At 34.3% G+C, this 14252-nt stretch overlaps 3 pseudogenes; all 3 read left to right on the forward strand.

The window, feature by feature from the left end:
• Positions 1 to 3060: 3060 nt before the first annotated feature.
• LOC112775572 (uncharacterized) lies at positions 3061 to 5026 on the forward strand (annotated as a pseudogene).
• A 2214-nt stretch (positions 5027 to 7240) lies between these two features.
• On the forward strand, positions 7241 to 8693 carry LOC112775575 (uncharacterized; annotated as a pseudogene).
• Positions 8694 to 11393: 2700 nt separating this feature from the next.
• On the forward strand, positions 11394 to 12645 carry LOC112775580 (uncharacterized; annotated as a pseudogene).
• The last annotated feature ends 1607 nt before the right edge of the window (positions 12646 to 14252 follow it).

Below are 14252 nucleotides of genomic sequence, written 5' to 3' on the forward strand. Positions count from 1 at the left end.
AAAAGAAGAAAGAGAAGATAAGTAACTAATTAAGAAAGATTTGAAAATAAGATAAGATAGAAGATTAGAAAATATTTGAATTTAAAATAAATTTTAAATTTTGAATTTTGAAATTGAAATTTGAATTTGAAAATTTTAAAATTTTAAATTTTAAATTTTGAATTTTGAAAAAAACAACAAGATAAGATAAAGATTTGAAAAAGATTTGAATTTTTAAAAAAAGTTTGATTTTGAAATTTGAATTTTAAAATTTAAATTTGAAATAAAATAAGATAAGATTTTTGAATTTTGAATTTTAAAGAAAGATAAAAAGATAAGATAAGATTTTGAAAATTGAAAAATAATATAAGATAAGATAAAAATTTAAAATTCAAATCTGAATTTTTATTGTAATTTTCGAAAATTTAATTAAAATAAAGATAGAAAAAAAATTTTATTTTTAAATTTAATGAAGAATGAGAAAAACAACAAAAAGACATCAAACTTAAAATTTTTAGATATAAAGGGACCTAGTGTGCGAAAATTAACAAGAAAAACACAAAGAGACACCAAACTTAAAAATTTTAAAATCAAAACAAAAAGAAAAACAAGAATACTTTGAAGATCAAGAAGAACACCAAGAACAAAACTCAAAAAATTCAAAGAAAATAAAAACATGCAAAAGACACCAAACTTAAAAATTTTGAAAACCAAAGACAATTTTTGAAAATTTCAAAGAAAAGACAAAAGAAGACACCAAACTTAAAGATTGACACAAGATTTAAATAAAGAAACTATTTTGAAAATTTTTAGAAAGAAAGACTAAAAAATTTCAAAAATTTCAACAAGAACAAAAACAAAAGACTCAAACTAAAACAAAAAATTAAACAAAGAAAAGAATTTTTTAAATTTTTTTTATTTTTTTCGAAAAAAAAGAAGAAGAAAATAAAAATAAAAGACTCTAACAAAATTAAAGACAATACTTAATCTAAGGAACAAGATAATTCGTCAGTTGTCCAAACTCGAAGAATCCCCGATAGAGGCGCCAAAAATTTGGTGCACAAATCCCCACACTTCATACAACTGAACCAGCAAGTGCATTGGGTTGTCCAAGTATTACCTGAGCGAGTCAGGGTCTATCCCACGAGGATTGTAGTTTGAAGCAAGTTATAGTTATCTTGCAGATCTTAGTCAAGTGAGTAGGAGATGTTGGTATGTTTGTGATTGCATAAAAGGAATAAAGAGAAAAGGGCAATCAGAACTCAGAAATAGTGTAAACTATGATAAGAAGGTGGTTAAGGCTTGGAGATGCCTTCTCCTTCTGAATTAACTCTTGTCTTACTATCTTCTTCAACTATGAATGATTTCTTCTATGGTAGGCTGTATGTGATTGACGCTGGTTTGAGCAGCCGCCAATACTCCTCCAGATCTGAACCCCAGGGTTAGTGCGGATCCAGTTTGATTGAAGGTGAAGCTCCTACAGTTCATTCTCTTTGGTGATCCTACTCAAAACGCCACAGACAAGGTCGAATCTTCTGGATCAGAGGATGCAGCGCCTTTGGTTCTAACCTCTACCACAGAGACCTTGATCTCCCTATACCTCGGCTGAACTAGTGTCTCGAGAAGTCCCCAACGAAGTCGTGGATTAGCCATCTAAGAGATGTATAATCAAGCTGGCGGTTCGATGCTTTCCACTTAAGTATTCACACGAACCCAAGAAGAACAAGGGTGGTTGTTAGGCACGTGGTCTTAGAATGAAGAACGAAGATGGTTGTTACGGGTCATCTCATTCATCAAGTTGAAGAACGAAGATACATCTTAGAGTTGAATCAAACATGGATTGAAAAGGAACAGTAATACTTTTATTGATCCATAAAACTCAGCAGGGTTCCTCCCTTCAACCTAGGAGGTTTAGAAACTCACACTGATAGAGAATACAATGTGTAATTCGAAATATGCTAGAAGAGATCCTAAACAAGTGTGATCTCTCCCTTTAATACTAAACTAATGACTAATGATTACATAAAAAGGGTAAAACAGTCTTTTAGTGCTAAAATCTGCTTCCGGAGCCCACTTGGTGAGTGATTTGGGCTAAGCTTTGATGAGATCCACGTGCTATGAGGTCTCTAAGGTGTTGAACGCTGGCTAGGAGGTCCTCTTTGGGTGTTTGGATGCTGGTCTCCTCCTTTGGGCGCTGGATGCCTGGACTGGGCAGGAAGCTAGCGTTGGACGCCAGTTTTGGGCCTTCAATTCTGAAGCAAAGTATAGACAATTATACATTGCTGGAAAGCTCTAGAAGTCAGCTTTCAATATTCGTTAAGATTGCTCCATTTGGGCTTCTGTAGCTTCAGAAAAGCTCTTTCGAGTGCAAGGAGGTCAGATCCGAACAGCATCTGCAATGTTTTCTCTGCCTCTGAATCAGACTTTTGCTCCAGCTCCTTATTTTCAGCCAGAAAATACCTGAAATTATATAAAAATACACAAACTCAAAGTAGAATTCAAAAATGTGAATTTTACAAAAAAACCTATTAAAACTTAATAAAAATTAAATAAAACATGCTAAAAACTATATGAAAATGATGCCAAAAAGCGTATAAAATATCCGTTCATCACTTCGCTAGGGTTTTGACACTTTCCAATGATCCCAGTCCTGGTTACAACATTGAGCAGCTTTTTTATGAATTCATTGTTGGCAATTTTCCTTAATCATTTTGTTAGTTCAAAGTAGCAATTTTTACTTAAAGGCTTATGTAAACATGGAAATTTTATGAATTAATTAGTCACACATTTAAAAACTTTAATGTAGCAATCTTTGATCCAGATAAGTATATAATATGCATAGAGGAGTACAAATGTAGTGTTATAATTGCACTTAATTGGATCGTGATCTCATGGTTTAGAATTTAGAGTTTAGGGTTTAGTGTTCTCATGGTTCTCATGGTTTAGTGTTCTATAACCCCGTAGCTCTTAGGTTAGCCCACAATGGCTAGCGTTATTATTATTTTTTCTTTAAAATTATATCCAATTGAAATTTAAAATTTAAATTTCAAAAGTTTGGAAAAGAGAACTGAAAAAAAGAGAATGATAGCGTTGGGATTCGAGGGTTTAGCCAACAAAATCGAAGTTGGTGTTGTCACACTTGACGGCACCATCCCCTCCAACTAACGCCACACATACATAACCCTCCCCAGTCAAGGCTTTCTCCCAAGAGAAACCGCTCAGCACCGCCTTCACCATGTTCTTCCACTCGTCAGATCCGCTTTGGAAACCGCCAACGTCACTCCCGATTACATTGACTGCATCTGCGACACCAAGGGACCTGGAATGGGTGCTCCCCTTCAGGTCTCTGCTGTCGTTGTTCGCGTCCTCTCTCAGCTTTGGGAGAATCCCATTGTTGATGTCAACCACTGTGTCGCTCATATTGAGATGGGTAGGGTTGTCACTGGTGCCGTTGACCCTGTTGTGCTTTATGTTAGTGGCGGTAACACTCAGGTCATTGCATACAGTATGGGTCATTACAGAATCTTTGGTGAGACCATTGATATTGTTGTTGGTAACTGCTTGGATCACTTCGCTAGGGTTTTGACACTTTCCAATGATCCCAGTCCTGGTTACAACATTGAGCAAGTTTTTTATGAATTCATTGTTGGCATTTTCCTTAATTATTTTGTTATTTGAAAGTAGCAATTTTTACTTAAAGGCTTATGTAAACATGGAAATTTTATGAATAAATTAGTCACACATTTAAGAACTTTAATGTAGATATCTTTGATCCAGATAAGTATACAATATGCATAGAGGAGTACAAATGTAGTGTTATAATTGCGCTTAACTGGATTGTGATCTCATGGTTTAGAATTTAGGGTTTAAAGTTTAGTGTTCTCATGGTTCAATCTGTTCAACTTGCTTTATATGGTTTTCTTGCCTTTCAGCTTGCGAAGAAAGGAGAGAAATTTATTGACATTCCTTATGTTGTCAAAGGGATGATGTATCTTTTAGTGGAATACTTAGTTACATGAAAGCAACTGCAGTTGAAAAGCTGAAGAATAACGAGTGCACACCTACAAACTTGTGCTACTATCTCCAGGTATATTTGCTTGCTGCTCCTTTTCTCTTCGGTAAGCTGTTATCTTTATAAAATTATGAATTTGCGAGTTTGGATTTTTAAGAATGTTAAGATTGTAGGAGACTCTGTTTGCTATGCTTATGGAGATACAAAGCAGGCTATGGCTCATTGTGACTCGCAAGATGTCCTTATAGTTTGTGTTGTGGGCTGCAACAAGCGTTTGCAGGAGATGATGAGAACAATGTGCTCTGAACGGGGAGGGAGGCTGTTTGCCACCGATGACAGATATTGCATCGACAATGGTACAATGATAGCTTATATTGGTCTCCATGAATTTGTTTAAGGTACGTCGACACTGCAAGAGGACTCTACGTTCACCCAGCGGTTCCGAACAGATGAAGTGAAAGCAATCTGGCGAGAAGCAAACTCTACCAAATTGAATGGTCTTGCAGAGAAAAGCATTTGATTTGTTATTCTTCAGGTATTGTCTTATCATTCTGTGCTCAACTAAGCATCTGGGTGTAAAGCATAAACTGTATGGTTTCATCTAGTCCATAGTTGAGTTTATGTGGAAAACTTTAGTACACGAATGAATGATGAGTTAATTTGTTGAGTCCTGCAACACTTCCTTCTCTTGAATTGTTGCATAATAATAAGATAAAAATGATTTAAACTACGTTAGCGTTAAACCAATGGGGATAATGTTGGCAATTACGACTGAATTTAGCGAAACTAATGAGATCGAACTGTAGCTTGCGTTTTATATCTGTCTTGTTACTTTTTTGTTTTTTGCTAAAGAAACTCCGAAAAACTAATAATAGAGTTGAAATATGTTTTTCCTTCTGTGATTGCAGGTCTGAGTCTGATTGCCTTCAAGCTCAAGTTTATACATTAGGACCAAGTAATTTATTATGACGGTAAATTATATATGAAACTCTTTATTTTTATTTAATATTCTATTATCAGTGGAGAGTGGTGCAGTGATGTCACTGATCCAAAATGTAGCAGAAGGTTCATTACCAATGTCAATTGGGGCATCACTTTTAAACAATATTGGTTATAGTTTTTTCATGTTACATATTGTCTAAGGTAGGCAACTTAGGTTATGTATTGAGTTAGTAGTTTAAGGTTGTATCTTTTTTTTTATTTTGACAGAAGTTTAAGGTTGTATCTGCATTACCCTGTTGTTGTAAACTGAAAACCTGATTAATTGTGAACCATGGCATGTGCTATTCCATTTAAAAATCATATTTAGAAGTAACGCTTAGACATTTTTCAAAACACAGTGGAAATTTCATGTAGATGGCTTTTTTATAGCTTTATTCTTCCGAGATCCATGCACGAAATATTGTCAACTTTGCAAGGAATAGAAGAACATAGGATAATATACAAAGGTTTTGTTAGCATCCAATGTGAAAAAAACAAATGCACTTCACTAATGTAAATTACTCAATGCCCGTTGTCAATTTTTATAAGCATCTTTCAAAAGCGCATATGCTACGGCGGTAACTACATTAATTCGTGGTTAATCAAAGGATGTAGCAATAAGCATTCTTCAAGTTGAAATATGTTATTATCTGTAAAAGACTAAAATTAGAATCTCCAGGTGGAGACAGATCAATTCACATTTCACATCCCTTACTTTTACCATTGGCAACCTAGTTTCTTAGTAATACTTGGTTTGCTAAAAGTCTAAAACAAAGAGAAACAAATTGTATAACAACTTTAATTATCCATTACTTATAGCTAAAAAATAAACATGGGGTAACGGACACCTTATTAATTGCTAACGTTAAAAACAAGGCTTTTTTGAATAAAACAAAAAACAAAAAAAACAAGGCTTTTAGACCACGCTCTATTTTAGGGGAAAGCAAACACAGAAGCTGGTCCAATAACGAATAAGTATGTGTTTTCTTTTTTCTGATTTCTCATGTTTCCGGTCTAGCTGGCTAATCACTAGTTTACTACAAATGAGCTTCATTTAAGAGTTTGTTGTTGGCTAATGAATTATTGCATGCATAAATATCTATGCCAGTGAACTTTAAATAACACACTTACATGTTTAGTGATTGATTATGTGGTACTTGATGAACCAAGCAAGTTGTGATGGTGAGCAAAGGGAATGATCGAAGCACATGTCAGTTTTCTTTTTATTGGAAGACAGAAAAAGGAAACCTCGTTCAAGGTTTACACACAAGGGCGCAAAATTTCTCCCAATGAAAAATGTAATCTATTTGTTTAGCTAGCATACCCTATTAAAAATGTTATGAACTTGTCACAACATCCCATAATGATGTTGGAGGATGTTAAAGTATGTGAGAGGGAGTCACACATAATTACATACTTACATTTTCACAAAATAATAATTTTGACCATGTTTTTTATTGTTGAATATGCTTTTACTTTTAGACAAACCACTTCTAGACTAGTATGTCATGGAATTGATACCAAGAAGTGAATTTTCTAGGCAATACCACATGTATGTCCTGAAAAATAATAATCTAAGGAATGTATGTACAATCCAAGGCATTAGATGAGGTGAAAGGAAAAGATGGACCACAAGTTCACTTGGATTTTTTATGATATCATTATCTATCTGCAAAGTCCTCGTATCAATTTGTGGATCCTTCGCATTTGTTTTGTTTTGTTTTGTTATGTTTTGTTTTTGTGTGTTAGATTTTACCATGCAAATGCAAAGTTACTCAGTGCTATTTGCAATGCGCCATCCCATGAATCCGCATGCTTAATCCCCCTTCAAATCTTTAATCTTTCACTTAATCAGATAATTAGTCATAATTAAGTGCATAACATACATATATTTGTGTGTCCTTCAACAAATTTAAGGACACTCTGCTTCGGTATCATACTCTTATTAGAGCTTCTATAACCTCGTAGCTCTTAGGTTAGTCCACAATAGCTTTTTTAGTTAAATAAATAGCAAAAAATAATTTTGATTTTGATTGAAATAATTTGTTACAATTTGAATAGTATTATTTTAATTTTGATTTTTAATTTAATTTGGATCATATCATTTTAATTTTATTAAAATAATTATAACTTGTAGGGTATTAATTTGAATTTATTTTTTAATGTAGTCAAATTATAAGATTTTGAAATTATTTTTTTTAATTATATCCAATTAAAATTTAAAATTTAAATTTTAAAAGTTTGGAGAAGAGAACTGAAAAGAAGAGAATGATAGCGTTGGGATTCGAGGATTTAGCCAACAAATTCGGAGTCGGTATTGTCACACTTGACGACACCATCCTCTCCAACCTATGCCACACATACATAACCGCTCCCAGTCAAGGCTGTCTCCCTAGAGAAACCGCTCAGCACCACCTTCACCACGTTCTTCCACTCGTCAGATCCGCTTTGGAAACCGCCAACGTCACTCCCAATGACATCGACTGCATCTGCTACACCAAAGGACCTGGAATGGGTGCTCCCCTTCAGGCCTCTACTGTCATCGTTTACATCCTCTCTCAGCTTTGGAAGAAGCCCATTGTTGCTGTCGACCACTGTGTCGCTCATATTGAGATGGGTAGGGTTGTCACCGATGCCATTGACCCTGTCGTGCTTTATGTTAGTGACGGTAACACTCAGGTCATTGCATAAAATGAGGGTCGTTATAGAATCTTTGGTGAGACCATTGATATTGCTGTTGGTAACTGCTTGGATCGCTTCGTTAGGGTTTTGATGATTTCCAATGATCCCAGTCCTGGTTACAATGTTGAGCAGGTTTTTAATGAATTAATTGTTGCCAATTTCCCTTAATCATTTTGTTAGTTGAAAGTAGTAATTTTTACTTAAATGCTTATGTAACCTTGGAAATTTTATGAATCAATTAGTCACACATTTAAGAACTTTAATGTAGCAATTTTTGATCCAGATAAGTATATAATATGCATAGACGAGTACAAATGTAGTGTTATAATTGCGCTTAACTGGATTGTGATCTCATGTTTAGAATTTAAGGTTTAGGGTTTAGTGTTCTCATGGTTCAATTTGTTCAACTTCCTTTATATGGTTTTCTTGCCTTTTAGCTTGCTAAGAAAGGAGAGAAATTTATTGACATTCCTTATGCTGTCAAAGGGATGGATGTATCTTTTAGTGGAATACTTAGTTACATCGAAGCGACTACAGTTGAAAAGCTGAAGAATAATGAGTGCACACCTGTAGACTTGTGCTACTCTCTGCAGGTATATTTGTTTGCTGCTCCCTTTCTCTTCGGTAAGCTATTATCTTTATAAAATTATGAATTTGTGAGTTTGGATTTCTAAGAATGTTAACATTGCAGGAGACTCTATTTGCTATGCTTGTGGAGATAACAGAGCGGGCTATGGCTCATTGAGACTCGAAAGGTATCCTTATAGTTGCTGGTGTGGGCTGCAACGAGCGTTTGCAGGAGATGATGAGAACGATGTGCTCTGAACAGGGTGGGAGGCTGTTTGCCACCGATGACAGATATTGCATCGACAATAGGGCAATCATAGCTTATACTGGTCTCCTTGAATTTGCTTATGATGTGTCGACACCACTAAAGGACTTTACGTTCACCCAGCAGTTCCGAACATATGAAGTGAAAGCAATCTGGCGAGAAGAAAACTCTACCAAATTGAATGGTTTTGCAGAGAAAAGCATTTGATTTGTTATTTTTCAGGTATTGTCTTATCATTCTGTGCTCAACTAAGCATCTGGGTGTAAAGCATAAACTGTATGGTTTCATCTAATCCATAGTTGAGTTCGGGTGGAAAACTTTAGTACACGAATGAATGATGAGTTAATTTGTTGAGTCCTGCAACACTTCCTTCTCTTGAATTGGTGCATAAAAATAAGATAAAAATGATTTAAACTACATTAGCGTTAAATCAATGGGGATAATATTGGCAATTACGACTGAATTTAGTGAAACTAATGAGATCGAACTGTAGCTTGCTTTTTATATCTGTGTTGTTACTTTTTTGTTTTTTGCTAAAGAAACTCCGAAAAACTAATAATAGAGTTGAAATATTTTTTTTCTTCTATGATTGCAGGTCTGAGTCTGATTGCCTTCAAGCTCAAGTTTATACATTAGGACCTTGTAATTTATTAGGATGGTAAATTATATATGAAACTTTTCAATTTTATTTAACATTCTGTTATCAGTGGAGAGTGGTGCAGTGATGGCACTGTTCCAAGATGTAGGAGAAGGTTCATTACCAATGTTGATTGGGGCATCACTTTTAAACAGTATTGGTTATAGTTTTTTCATGTTACATATTGTCTAAGGTAGGAAACTTGGGTTATGTAATGAGTTAGTAGTTTAAGGTTGTATTATTTTTTTTATTTTGACAGAAGTTTAAGGTTGTATCTGTGTTACCCTATTGTTGTAAACTGAAAACCTGAGTAATTGTGAACCATGGCATGTGCTATTCCATTTAAAAACCATCTTCAGAAGTAACGCTTAGACATTGCTCGAAACACAGTGGAAATTTCATGTAGATGGCTTTTTTTATAGCTTTATTCTTCCGAGATTCATGCACGAAGTATTGTCAACTTTGCAAGGAACAGAAGAACGTAGGATAATATACAAATGTTTTGTTAGCATCCAATGTGAAAAAAACGAATGCACTTCACCGATGTAAATTACTCAATGCCCGTTGTCAATTTTTATAAGCATCTTTCAAAAGCGCATATGCTGCGGCGGTAACTACATTAATTCGTGGATAATCAAAGGATGTAGTGATAAGCATTCTTCAAGTTGAAAGATGTTATTATCTGTAAAAGACTAAAATTAGAATCTCTAGGTCGAGACAGATCAATTCACATTTCACATCCCTTACTTTTACCATTGGCAACCTAGTTACTTAGTAATACTTGGTTTGCTAAAAGTCTAAAACAAAGAGAAACAAATTGTATAACAAATTTAATGATCCATTACTTATAGATAAAAAATAAAAATGAGATAACGGACACCTTATTAATTGCTGACGTTAAAAACAAGGCTTTTTTGAATAAAACAAAAACAAAAAAAACAAGGCTTTTAGACAACGCTCAAATTTAGGGGAAAGCAAACACAGAAGCTGGTCCAATAACGAATAAGTATATGTTTTCTTTTTTTGATTTCTCATGTTTCCATTATAGCTGGCTAATCACTACTTTACCGCGAACGAGCTTCATTTAAAAGTTTGTTGTTGGCTAATGAATATTGCATGCATAAATATCTATGCTGGTGAAGTTTAAATAACACACTTACATGGCTGGTGATTAACTATGTGGTAAATTGATGAACCAAGTAAGTTGTGATGGTGAGTAAAGGGAAAGATTGAAGCACATGTTAGTGTTTTTATTGGAAGACAGAAAAAGGAAACCTCGTTCAAGGTCTACACATAAGGGCGCAAAATTTCTCCCAATGAAAAATGAAGTCTATGTATTTAGCTAACATACCCTATTAAGAATGTTATGAACTTGTCACAACATCCCTAATGATGTTGGAGGATGTTAAAGTATGTGAAAGGGAGTCACACACAGTTACATACTTATATTTTCCCAAAATAATAATTTTGACCATTTTTTATTGTTGAATATGATTTTACTTTTAAGTCAATCACTTCTAGACTCGTATGTCATGGAATTGATATCAAGAAGTGAATTTTCTAGGCAATACCACATGTATGTCCTAAAAAATAATAATCCAAGGAATGTATATACAATCCAAGGTATTAGATGAGGTGAAAGGAAAAGATGGACCACAAGTTCACTTGGATTTTTATGATATCATTATGTATCTGCAAAGTCCTCGTATCAATTTGTGGATCCTTCGCTTTTGTTTTGTTTTTGTGTGTTAGATTTTACCATCCAAATGCAAAGATACTCAGTGCTATTTGCAATGCGCCATCCCATGAATCCGCATGCTTAATCTCCCATTAAATCTTTAATCTTTCACTTAATCAGATAATTAGTCATAATTAAGTGCATAACATACATATATATGTGTGTCCTACAATTCAAGGACACTCTGCTTCGGACTCATACTCTTATTATAGCTTATATAACCCCGTAGCTCTTAGGTTAGCCCATAATGGCTTTTTTATTTAAATAAATAGCAAAAAATAATTTTGATTTTGATTGAAATAACTTGTTACAATTTGGATAGTATTATTTTAATTTTGATTTTTTAATTTAATTTGGATCATATCATTTTAATTTTATTAAAATAATTATACTTGTATGGTATTAATGTGAATTTATTTTTTAATGTAGTCAAATTATAAGATTTTGAAATTATTATTTTTTTAAATTATATCCAATTGAAATTCAAAATTTAAATTTTAAAAGTTTGGAGAAGAGAATTGAAAAGAAGAGAATGATAGCGTTGGGATTCGAGGATTTAGCCAACAAAATCGGAGTCAGTATTGTCACACTTGATGGCACCATCCTCTCCAACTCATGCCACACATACATAACCCCTCCCAGTCAAGGCTGTCTCCCCAGAGAAACCGCTCAGCACCACCTTCATCACGTTCTTCCACTCGTCAGATCCGCTTTGGAAACCGCCAACGTCACTCCCAATGACATCGACTGCATATGCTACACCAAAGGACCTGGAATGGGTGCTCCCTTTCAGTCCTCTACTGTCATCGTTTACGTCCTCTCTCAGCTTTGGAAGAAGCCCATTGTTGCTGTCGACCACTGTGTCGCTCATATTGAGGGGTAGGATTGTCACTGATGCCGGTGACCTAGTTGAGCTTTATGTTAGTGGCGGTAACACTCAGGTCATTACATACAGTGAGTGTCATTACAGAGTCCTTGGTGAGACCATTGATATTGGTGTTGGTAACTGCTTGGATCGCTTCGCTAGGGTTTTGATGCTTTCCAATGATCCCAGTCCTGGTTACAACATTGAGCAGGTTTTTTATGAAGTCATTGTTGGCAATTTTCCTTAATAATTTTGTTAGTTGAAAGTAGCAATTTTTACTTAAAAGGCTTATGTAAACATGGAAATTTTATGAATCAATTAGTCACACATTTAAGAACTTTAATGTAGCAATCTTTGATCCAGATAAGTATACAATATGCATTGAGGAGTACAAATGTAGTGTTATAATTGTGCTTAACTAGATTGTGATCTCATGGTTTAGAATTTAGGGTTTATGGTTTAGTGTTCTCATGGTTCAATCTGTTCAACTTGTTTTATATGGTTTTCTTGCCTTTCAGCTTGCTAAGAAAGGAGAGAAATTTATTGACATTCCTTATGTTGTCAAAGGGATGGATGTATCTTTTAGTGGAATACTTAGTTACATCGAAGCAACTGCAGTTGAAAAGCTGAAGAATAACGAGTGCACACCTGCAGACTTGTGCTACTCTCTACAGGTATATTTGTTTGCTGCTCTTTTTCTCTTCGGTAAGCTGTTATCTTTATAAAATTATGAATTTGCGAGTTTGGATTTCTAAGAATGTTAACATTGCAGGAGACTCTGTTTGCTATCCTTGTGGAGATAACAGAGCAGGCTATGGCTTATTGTGACTCAAAAGATGTCCTTATAGTTGCTGGTGTGGGCCGCAACGAGCGTTTGTAGGAGATGATAAGAAAAATGTGCTCTGAACAGATGAAGTGAAAGCAATCTGGCGAGAAGAAAACTCTACCAAATTGAATGGTCTTGCAGAGAAAAGCATTTGATTTGTTATTCTTCAAGTATTGTCTTATCATTCTGTGCTCAACTAAGCATTTGGGTGTAAAGCATAAACTGTATGGTTTCATCTAGTCCATAGTTGAGTTCAGGTGAAAAACTTTAGTATACAAAAGAATGATGAGTTAATTTGTTGAGTCCTGCAACACTTTCTTCTCTTGAATTGTTGCATAATAATAAGATAAAAATGATTTAAACTATGTTAGCGTTAAACCAATGGGGATAATATTGGCAATTACGACTGAATTTAGTGAAACTAATGAGATCAAACTGTAGCTTGCTTTTTATATCTGTGTTGTTACTTTTTTGTTTTCTGCTAAAGAAACTTCGAAAAACTAATAATAGAGCTGAAATATGTTTTTTCTTCTGTGATTGCAGGTCTAAGTCTGATTGCCTTCAAGCTCAAGTTTATACATTAGGACCTTTTAATTTATTAGGATGATAAATTATATACGAAACTCTTTATTTTTATTTAGTATTCTGTTATCAGTGGAGAGTAGTGCAGTGATAACACTGATCTAAGATGTAGGAGATGGTTCATTACCAATGTCAATTGGGGCATCCCTTTAAACAATATTGGTTATAGTTTTTTCATGTTACATGTTGTCTGAGGTAGTCAACTTAGGTTATGTATTGAGTTAGTAGTTTAAGGTTGTATTTTTTTTATTTTCACAGAAGTTTAAGGTTGTATCTGTGTTGCCCTATTGTTGTAAACTGAAAACCTGAGTAATTGTGAACCATGGCATGTGCTATTCAATTTAAAAACCATCTTCAGAAGTAACGCTTAGACATTGCTCGAAACACAGTGGAAATTTCATGTAGATGGCTTTTTTTTAAAGCTTTATTCTTCTGAGATCCATGCACGAAGTATTGTCAACTTTGCAAGGAACAGAAGAACGTAGGATAATATGCAAAGGTTTTGTTAGTATCCAATGTGAAAAAAACGAATGCACTTCACTGATGTAAATTACTCAATGCCCGTTGTCAATTTTTATAAGCATCTTTCAAAAGCGCATATGATGCGGCGGTAACTACATTAATTCCTGGTTAATCAAAGGATGTAGCTATAAGCATTCTTCAAGTTGAAAGATGTTATTATCTGTAAAAGACTAAAATTAGAATCTCTAGGTGGAGACAGATCAATTCACATTTCACATCCCTTACTTTTACCATTGGCAACCTAGTTACTTAGTAATACTTGGTTTGCTAAAAGTCTAAAACAAAGAGAAACAAATTGTATAACAACTTTAATGATCCATTACTTATAGCTAAAAAATAAAAATGGGATAACGGACACCTTATTAATTCCTGACGTTAAAAACAAGGCTTTTTTGAATAAAACAAAAAACAAAAAACAAGGCTTTTAGACAACGCTCAAATTTAGGGGAAAGCAAACACAGAAGCTGGTCCAATAACGAATAAGTATTTGTTTTCTTTTTTTGATTTCTCATGTTTCTGGTATAGCTGGCTAATCACTACTTTACCGCGAACGAGCTTCATTTAAAAGTTTGTTGTTGGCTAATGAATATTGCATG

The sequence above is a fragment of the Arachis hypogaea genome, chromosome 3 (assembly GCF_003086295.3).
Source record: "Arachis hypogaea cultivar Tifrunner chromosome 3, arahy.Tifrunner.gnm2.J5K5, whole genome shotgun sequence".
Taxonomy (NCBI): Eukaryota; Viridiplantae; Streptophyta; class Magnoliopsida; order Fabales; family Fabaceae; genus Arachis; species Arachis hypogaea.